The sequence below is a fragment of the Nicotiana attenuata genome, unplaced genomic scaffold (genome assembly GCF_001879085.1).
Source record: "Nicotiana attenuata strain UT unplaced genomic scaffold, NIATTr2, whole genome shotgun sequence".
NCBI lineage: Eukaryota > Viridiplantae > Streptophyta > Magnoliopsida > Solanales > Solanaceae > Nicotiana > Nicotiana attenuata.
This window is the reverse complement of record NW_017671341.1, coordinates 259593-267300: the sequence shown is the minus strand read 5'-3', so window position 1 is coordinate 267300 and position 7708 is coordinate 259593. Positions and strand designations below refer to the sequence as shown.

At 42.9% G+C, this 7708-nt stretch overlaps 1 non-coding gene across 1 annotated transcript; it reads left to right on the top strand.

Moving 5' to 3' along the window:
* The first annotated feature begins 5179 nt into the window (after window positions 1-5179).
* On the top strand, window positions 5180-5253 carry TRNAF-GAA. Its single transcript has one exon. It is a non-coding gene; the product is annotated as a tRNA-Phe (tRNA).
* The last annotated feature ends 2455 nt before the right edge of the window (window positions 5254-7708 follow it).

Here is a 7708-nt window from a genome sequence, read left to right as displayed (position 1 = left end):
GGGAGGGGGGGGGGTGAGTATTTGATGAAAGATACCTTGCACACAGACTTGCCCGTTCCTCCCGAAAATAGCCCTTCGACAATTAAAGAAATATCTAAGGCTATTCCGGTAAGAACGACTTAAAATACAACCGAAGCTGGGTCAGCTTATTTTTGACCAAGGCCCTAAACTACATTTTACTTGATTATCAAAATGAGGCCAAACCTTATGTGGGATGCCTACGTATCCCACATCCGGTGAGAATCAGACCTGCGTAGTTCGAGAAGTTTTGACACAATTTTAAAAAATAATGTTTGACTCACTCTTTTTTTGAAATTCATTTTCCTCTTCTTTTTTTTCAAAATTTTTGGCAGAGTTTCGAGATATTTTTAAATACCGGGATTTTTGGAATCGGGTAAATTCTCTATCCTACCTCACTCTTGGTATTTCTTTTTATTCTCTTTTCCTATCCGGTTAACATGCAAGCCGAAACAGATAAATATTCACATAGCACGTAGGATGCATCAGGATGGTCTTTTATTTCGGGTACACCTGTCCTAGACGGACCCAACCCCTGTGTTGAGTCCCCAAGGTCAAATGCACGTGATGCAAATAATCGTTCCTACTAGGGATCCGGCATGAGGTCATGTTATTATAGGTTTAAAACCTGGGATTTGTGTTCTAGACCTGGCTCACCCGAGCGGACAAACTCGAGTCGAGGAGGGGGCAGCGTACCGGGAGCACAAAAGTCTGCCCGGCCTTGTTGCTTGTCCAGCCCCGTTCTATTTGGCATAACTTTTAACAAAAAAAGTGGGCCACGCGAACGTGTGCACCGTTTTTAGAAGACTCAGGGAGAAGAGGGTTTCGTAACAGTTTAATATACAATTCAAAAAATATCAAAGCGGGAAAAGGCAGCATTTAGCATATTAGGTACACAAAAGTACAGTAGTATCAACAATAAAGCCAAATAAAAATCACATTAATAAGCTCCAATTCTTGAACCCTGAACCAAAAGTTCTGGGTTAGTTATCCCCAGCAGAGTCGCCAGAGCTGTCACACCTCCTTTTTTTACACCCCGAGGGGGTATATAAGGGAGTTTTTCCAATTAAAGTGACATTATTCGAAATGGAATTATTTTATTTAAATTATCAAAGTCACCACTTGGAATAGTTCATTTGGTGTCCCAAGTCACCGGTTTATTTTTAAATCCCAAATCGAGAAAATTTTTGACTTTATTTAAAAGTCTGCGAACCAGAAATTCTAGAAGCTCTCAACCCTCGCAAGCAGGACCTGTAGCGCCCGAATCTGCACACAGGGGTGCAGGGAGTAAAGTGAGTACTCCAACTCAGTCAGTAATAACAATAAATGAATACTGAGCGACAAGAAATCGCGTTAAACACAATAATATGCTATAAAGAGGCAAAGTAAAATCAGTAAAATACAATTAAACAGTGTAATCTCATAAAGCACCTTTTAAGCACTTAAGCAAACAGATGAAAGGCAACTGGAAAAGATAAACACAAAAAAATCCGCCCCTCGGGCACAATAACAACAGAATCAGCCCCTCGGGCTATTTCTCATATCACAATGGGTACCCGCGCTCACTGGGGGTGTACAGACTCCGGAAGGGGCCCCTTACGGCCCAAGCGCAATATCAAGTCATCTCGTGGGATAATCATCTAGGCTATCGGCCTCATATCAACAAGCCACCTCGTGGTGTACAAATCTCAGGCCCTCGGCCTCATAATCATAATCAGTATATCACCGCTGCGGCGTGCAGCCCGACCCAAAAGTAACCTCACATCACAGGCTCTCGGCCTTACTCAGTCAGAATATCAAAAGCCACTTGGGCAACAGTAAAACATATGCTCAACTCAAAATATCTTTTAAAATTTCGTTTAAGGTGTTAAAATAGAGTGAACATGGCTGAGTTATGAACACCGTAAAATATAACATGACTAAGTACAAGTATAGAGTCAAAATAGTGAGGAAATGGCAGTAAAAATCCCCTAAGGGTCCAAATAGTTGGCACGAAGCCCAAATATGGCATTTAGCCCAAAACATGATAACATCAAACAATTTGCAATCAAATACGCAGTAAAACAGTCATCTGGGATGGACCAAGTCATAGTCCCTAACGGTGCACGACCCCACGCTCGTCATCTAGCGAGTGCGTCACCTCAACACAGCCTAACGTTGTGTAATCCAGGGTTTCATACCCTCAGGACAACATTTAAAATCATTACTCACATCAATCCGGCCCAAACTCTAGCTCGCGATGCCTTTGCTCCTCGAATCGGCCTCCGGATGCTCCAAATCTATCCAAAATCAGAACGTAACCGTCAAAATATGCTAAAGGGACAAAGCCCACTAACAATCGAAAAACAATGCAATTCCCGAAATTAACCAAACCCGACCCCGGGCCCACATCTCGGAATTCGATAAGTTTTACATCATTAGACTCCTTATCTCCCCAAGAGTTCATACATATCAGAAGTTCCAAAATCCGACCACAAATGGTCCTTCAAATCCTCAATCAAAGGCCTAAGTTCCAAGCCCTAGTTTCCTCCATGTTTAATCTCTTAATTTCCCTTAATTACAGCTCTAATCCGTGAATTAATACCATAGAAATGAGTTTTCATGATCCAAAACCTTACCTCAATGAAGTCTCCTTGAATTCTCTCTTCAAAATCGCCCAAAACTCCAAAATTCGCGTTTAAAAATTGTGAAACCCTCTGAAAATCGCGAAGGAAGAAATATATACATTCTGACCCAGGCTTTTCGCACATGCGGTCAATCCACCGCATCTGCGGTACCGCTTCTGCGGTCCAAGGCACCGCATCTGCGGTCTTCACTTACTCGACCAAATTCCGCATCTGCGATGCACCATCCACACTTGCGCCATCGGAGGTGCGGTTCCTCAACCGCTTCTGCGGTTCCTGCCGTTCCTAGGCTCTTCCGCTTCTGCGACTGGTCTCCCGCATCTGCGGGGTCACACCTGCGATCCTTCAACCGCAGATGCGGTTATGACAACAACAAATCTCAAACTCAACTCCAACCTTCCGTCAACCATCCGAAATCACCCCGAGGCCCTCGAGACCTCAACCAAAAGCACAAACAAGTTATATACCAATATCCAAACTTATACCAATCTTCATAACACATCAAACAACATCGAATCAACCCAATCACATCGGATTCAAGCCTAAGGTTCGAAAAATCTCCTGAATTATGCTTCTGATCAAAAAGTCTATCAAACCACGTCCGAATGACCTGAAATTTTGCACATACATCCCAAATGACACAGCGGACCTACTGCAACTCCTGGATTCCATTCCGGCCCCTATATCAAAATCTCACCTATCAACCGGAAAACGCCAAAAATCCATCTTCGCCAATTCAAGCCTAATAGCTACTCCGGACCTCCAAAACACATTCCAATCACACTCCTAAGTCCCAAATCACCTAACGGAGCTAACCAAATCATAAAATTTCAATCCGAGATCATTTACTAACAAGTCAAAACTTGGTCAAACCTTTCAAATTTAAAGCTTCAAACTGAGAACTGTTCTTCCAAAACCATTCCGATTACCCTGAAAACCAAAACTGACGATTTACACAAGTCATAATACATCACACGAGGCTAGTCATGCCCGATAACTGGCGAGCGAAATGCAAAATCTCAAAACGACCGGTCGGGTCGTTGCATCCTCCCCCACTTAAACATACGTTCGTCCTCGAACGTGCCCAGAGTTGTTCTGAAAACCATCAAATTGCTGTGTAGCCTTACCATGCACATACCCGGGGGTGATCCCACGTCACCCTATCTCATATAGGTCCGATAAAACAATGTAACTGAAATTTCACAATCCAACCTAGTCCATAAACCTTAGAACCACATTCCCACTTTTGAAATCATCCATAAGATCAGAATCTCACATCAATACTCTGATTAAGCCCGAACCAGCTGTAATAACCCTTACCTGCAACCTCAGGTGCAATTACATGAGATACCACATAACTCAAACACTTGTAGCAATAACTCTAATCATAGCAGTTGCTCACAACATCCGAATTTCGATAATAAGCCTTTTATCAAATAAAGCCTCGTTCCAACACTTCCGCATACTGCCAATGATAAATGAAACACATTGGAAGTCATAACCACTCCTCAGATCAATCATTTGTGAAGCCACTTCTCTTTTGGCAAGGACCATGGCAATTTCTAAGCCGAACATCGATATTATCCTTCCAACCTGCTGAAATCGAATCCATTTGTATTCATTATAGATCCCAACGATCTCATCTAATCCAACACAACTACTCTGGTGACATGACACATCAATACAAACTAAAGCCACAACTCGTGCAATACACGCACCAATAAGCAACAATTCGAACACACTCAAATCATGAAAATGACTCAGATGAGAGAGCTGTACCACAAGCTCACCAGTACCACTACAACATAATGCTGGGAACCCGTCACACATCGTAGAAACAGAACACACGAATTTAACTCGAACGATCATACCTCCACATAACTTCACTGCAATGCGCGGTCCTACCCAAACACTGGTCTGCATTATATACCTCGAGCCACCCTGCTCCAAATCTATAACCTTTCGGAATTCAACATCAAGGACCCAGAGTGCATTACCATAACCAGGCAGAAAGAGTCTCCGTCCTGAACACAGAAGGAAGGCGGGTTTGTCAATGCTTGAACTGATTGATCTAAGTGAGCTCACTGGTTAAAAGGTTAAATGGTTCATTTTTCTTAACTTCAGATGAGTTAGGTTCTTTACGCAAAGAAGCCAGGCGAAAAGCGCACACGAAGATTATAAATAATATGTTAAAATCGAATCATCGACAAGATGTTTATCAGAGAGATTTTATTATGGGATACAATCGAAGGGCTCATAAAATTCAAAACTTGAGATGCAATACCTCTTATTTAATCTTGCTATACGTCCAAGCCTTCTCCCATCGGTAGTTGGAAGCAGAACTGAAACTGGATATAACTGAAGGAAAGGCTATATAGGTACGATAGGAGGGTACGGTTAAGCAGGTAAGCGAAGGCTCTCTCTCTCGCTCTGTGGTCTTGTGAAACCGTTCGCTTCTCCCTTCCTCTCCTCTCTTTAAACTGAGAAAGAAGAAAGAAGGACCGAGTCTTGCAGATCTGCTGCTTCAGATTCATCGAGCACAGGTAGCTCAGCTGGTTAGAGCAAAGGACTGAAAATCCTTGTGTCAGTGGTTCGAATCCACTTCTAAGCAGGCGAAAGGTCCAAACCGTAGCCGGGAGCGAGCCGGACGGAGAAGCGAATGACATATCACCACACAACCCGAAAGAACATAACCAATACGCAATCAATCATGCAACCCTCTAATATCCGTCTCACTCAAATTCTGCTATAAAGCCCAAATGGAACCGCACCATATGTGCATATAACCAACAAACCATAACTCCCGCAACAGGGAAACATAACTCATAGATCACCCCAGAACACTAACAAGCTAAAAAATAATCGATTCAGCACATCCCTTAATAATAGCAACTCAGAGTCAACTGAGTCGATTCGATGCATAACACACATCCATATTGGCCTATCAATGAACCCCTTATCAAGGAGTCCCTGAAGCTGCTCCTTCAACTCCTTTAACTCCTCCGGTGCCATACGATACGACGCTCGGCACCAAATCAATACCGAAATCAACAACCCTGTCCGGCAACATGCCCGGCATCAGGAAACACATCCGAAAAATCCCTCACCACCGGAACTGAATCAATGGTAGGAGTCTCTGCACTGACATCCCTCACAAAGGCCAAACAAGAAGGAAAATCTTTTCCAATCATCCACTGGGTCTTCAAAAATGAAATCACCCTACCGGGAATATAATCCATCGAGCCTCGCCACTCAATCCGTGGCATCCCCGGCATAGCCTACGTCACTGTCTTAGCATGACAATCCACAATAACACGACACGGAGACCACCAGTCTATGCCCAATATCACATCCAAAATCCAACATACCAAGCAACAAAGATCCACCCGGGTCTCCAAACCTCCAATAGCTACCACACAAGACCGATATACGCGGTCCACAACCACGACCTAACCTGTTTATGAGAACTACCAGTCTCCGAATCCACACAGCACGCGAATCACCATATACGATCCTAACTCCACCGTCCGAATGTACAACACACCTCTAATACAAAATCATCCCATAAGAGGTACTCCTATAATTCTTCTGTGCCACCAAGCAACTCGAATATCAGCAGTCGATCGAACAAGAGAGAACCGCAATACTAACAAAGTATCCTCAACTTAAACACATCGCCCTTCCTCAAATGTATACCCTCATTAAGCCACACCAATCAGTGATCTCATTTATCTAGTCGTCTGAACTGTCCATGCTACCTAAGAATTTGTGACCTTCCTTTCAAAACTGAATTGTGACCTTACACATGCAAATCTCAATCCTACACAACATACCGCATATACCATACCATCCTAGGATAAACATGAGAACTTCATATCCATTTCGAGCCACAAGCAACTACGTACTCAACTTGCCAAGAACTTTCCACTGATCCCATCTAGAAGAAAATCACAATACATCCCATGCTTCTCACGCTCGTAGAAAATATACATCTCTAACTGTGGTGGAAACCATCAGGAACTCTCCGAATTCCATTTGCACAAAACTAAATCGTCAGGATTGAATCCTTCTAACTCAACCAAGCTACACAGGCCACTAAAACCCAAGAGCATTTTCGCGAAACAACTGTAGAAACTCATTACCTCGTAAGCACCCAAAGAACTAATCATATCCTTACCATGCCGACCCAGCCTACTACCAAGCTATCCCATCTATCCAAGTTCCTTCTGATTTACCTTCAACTTGATACTTCTTCTCGCAATAACACCACAATCCTTGACCCAGACTTGCCACACAAGACCCAAGCATAAAGCCACACCGTCCTACGGTTCATAAGCCGCTGACTACTCTCTCAAATATCCCCAAAAACACCACATTCGAAATACTTTCCTTGAAGAGACTTCCTGCGAATCTAATGCCATTACCTTCACCTTCCAGATACTGATGTGTAGAATCCATAATGATATAGAAATACCATGAGTCTTGACACCCTCCAATACAAACCTCAGTTTCTAGCCAAATATACACAATGAAAATCTCCAATTTTTACATGTAAAATCTTGAACCCATTAGAACCATTCTCGAGAGTCATCCACTCTACTCAAATCGCAATTAGACCGATCAAACGGAATAGCACTCCGACACCGCAGAATGTAACCTCACCTTAATGTAACCAAGCAACTTCCTGTTCTATGCACCGTACATCCTTTACCAATAACAACTCAAGTCATTCCGTGATTCTCATACACCCATAAAGCATAACATAACCTTTATTGAAATTTCCTTTACACGAGCCATCCTCAGTCTCAACCTCCATAAGCCATAACTAATTCACCAGTACACCTCAAACTAGAACCAGCATAGCACAAAACCGTGCAATCAGTTAATCAATAGCAGACTCCCCCACTTGGCTCAAAGCCATAGATCAAAACACATAATAACTCATAATGCATATACTCTATTACTACCATAATACCATAGTGAGATTAAAATCAATCCTTCATAAGCTCGTGCAACACAGCCCATCTAGTACTTCAAATATTCCGCAAATCTCGCGTTCACCCTCG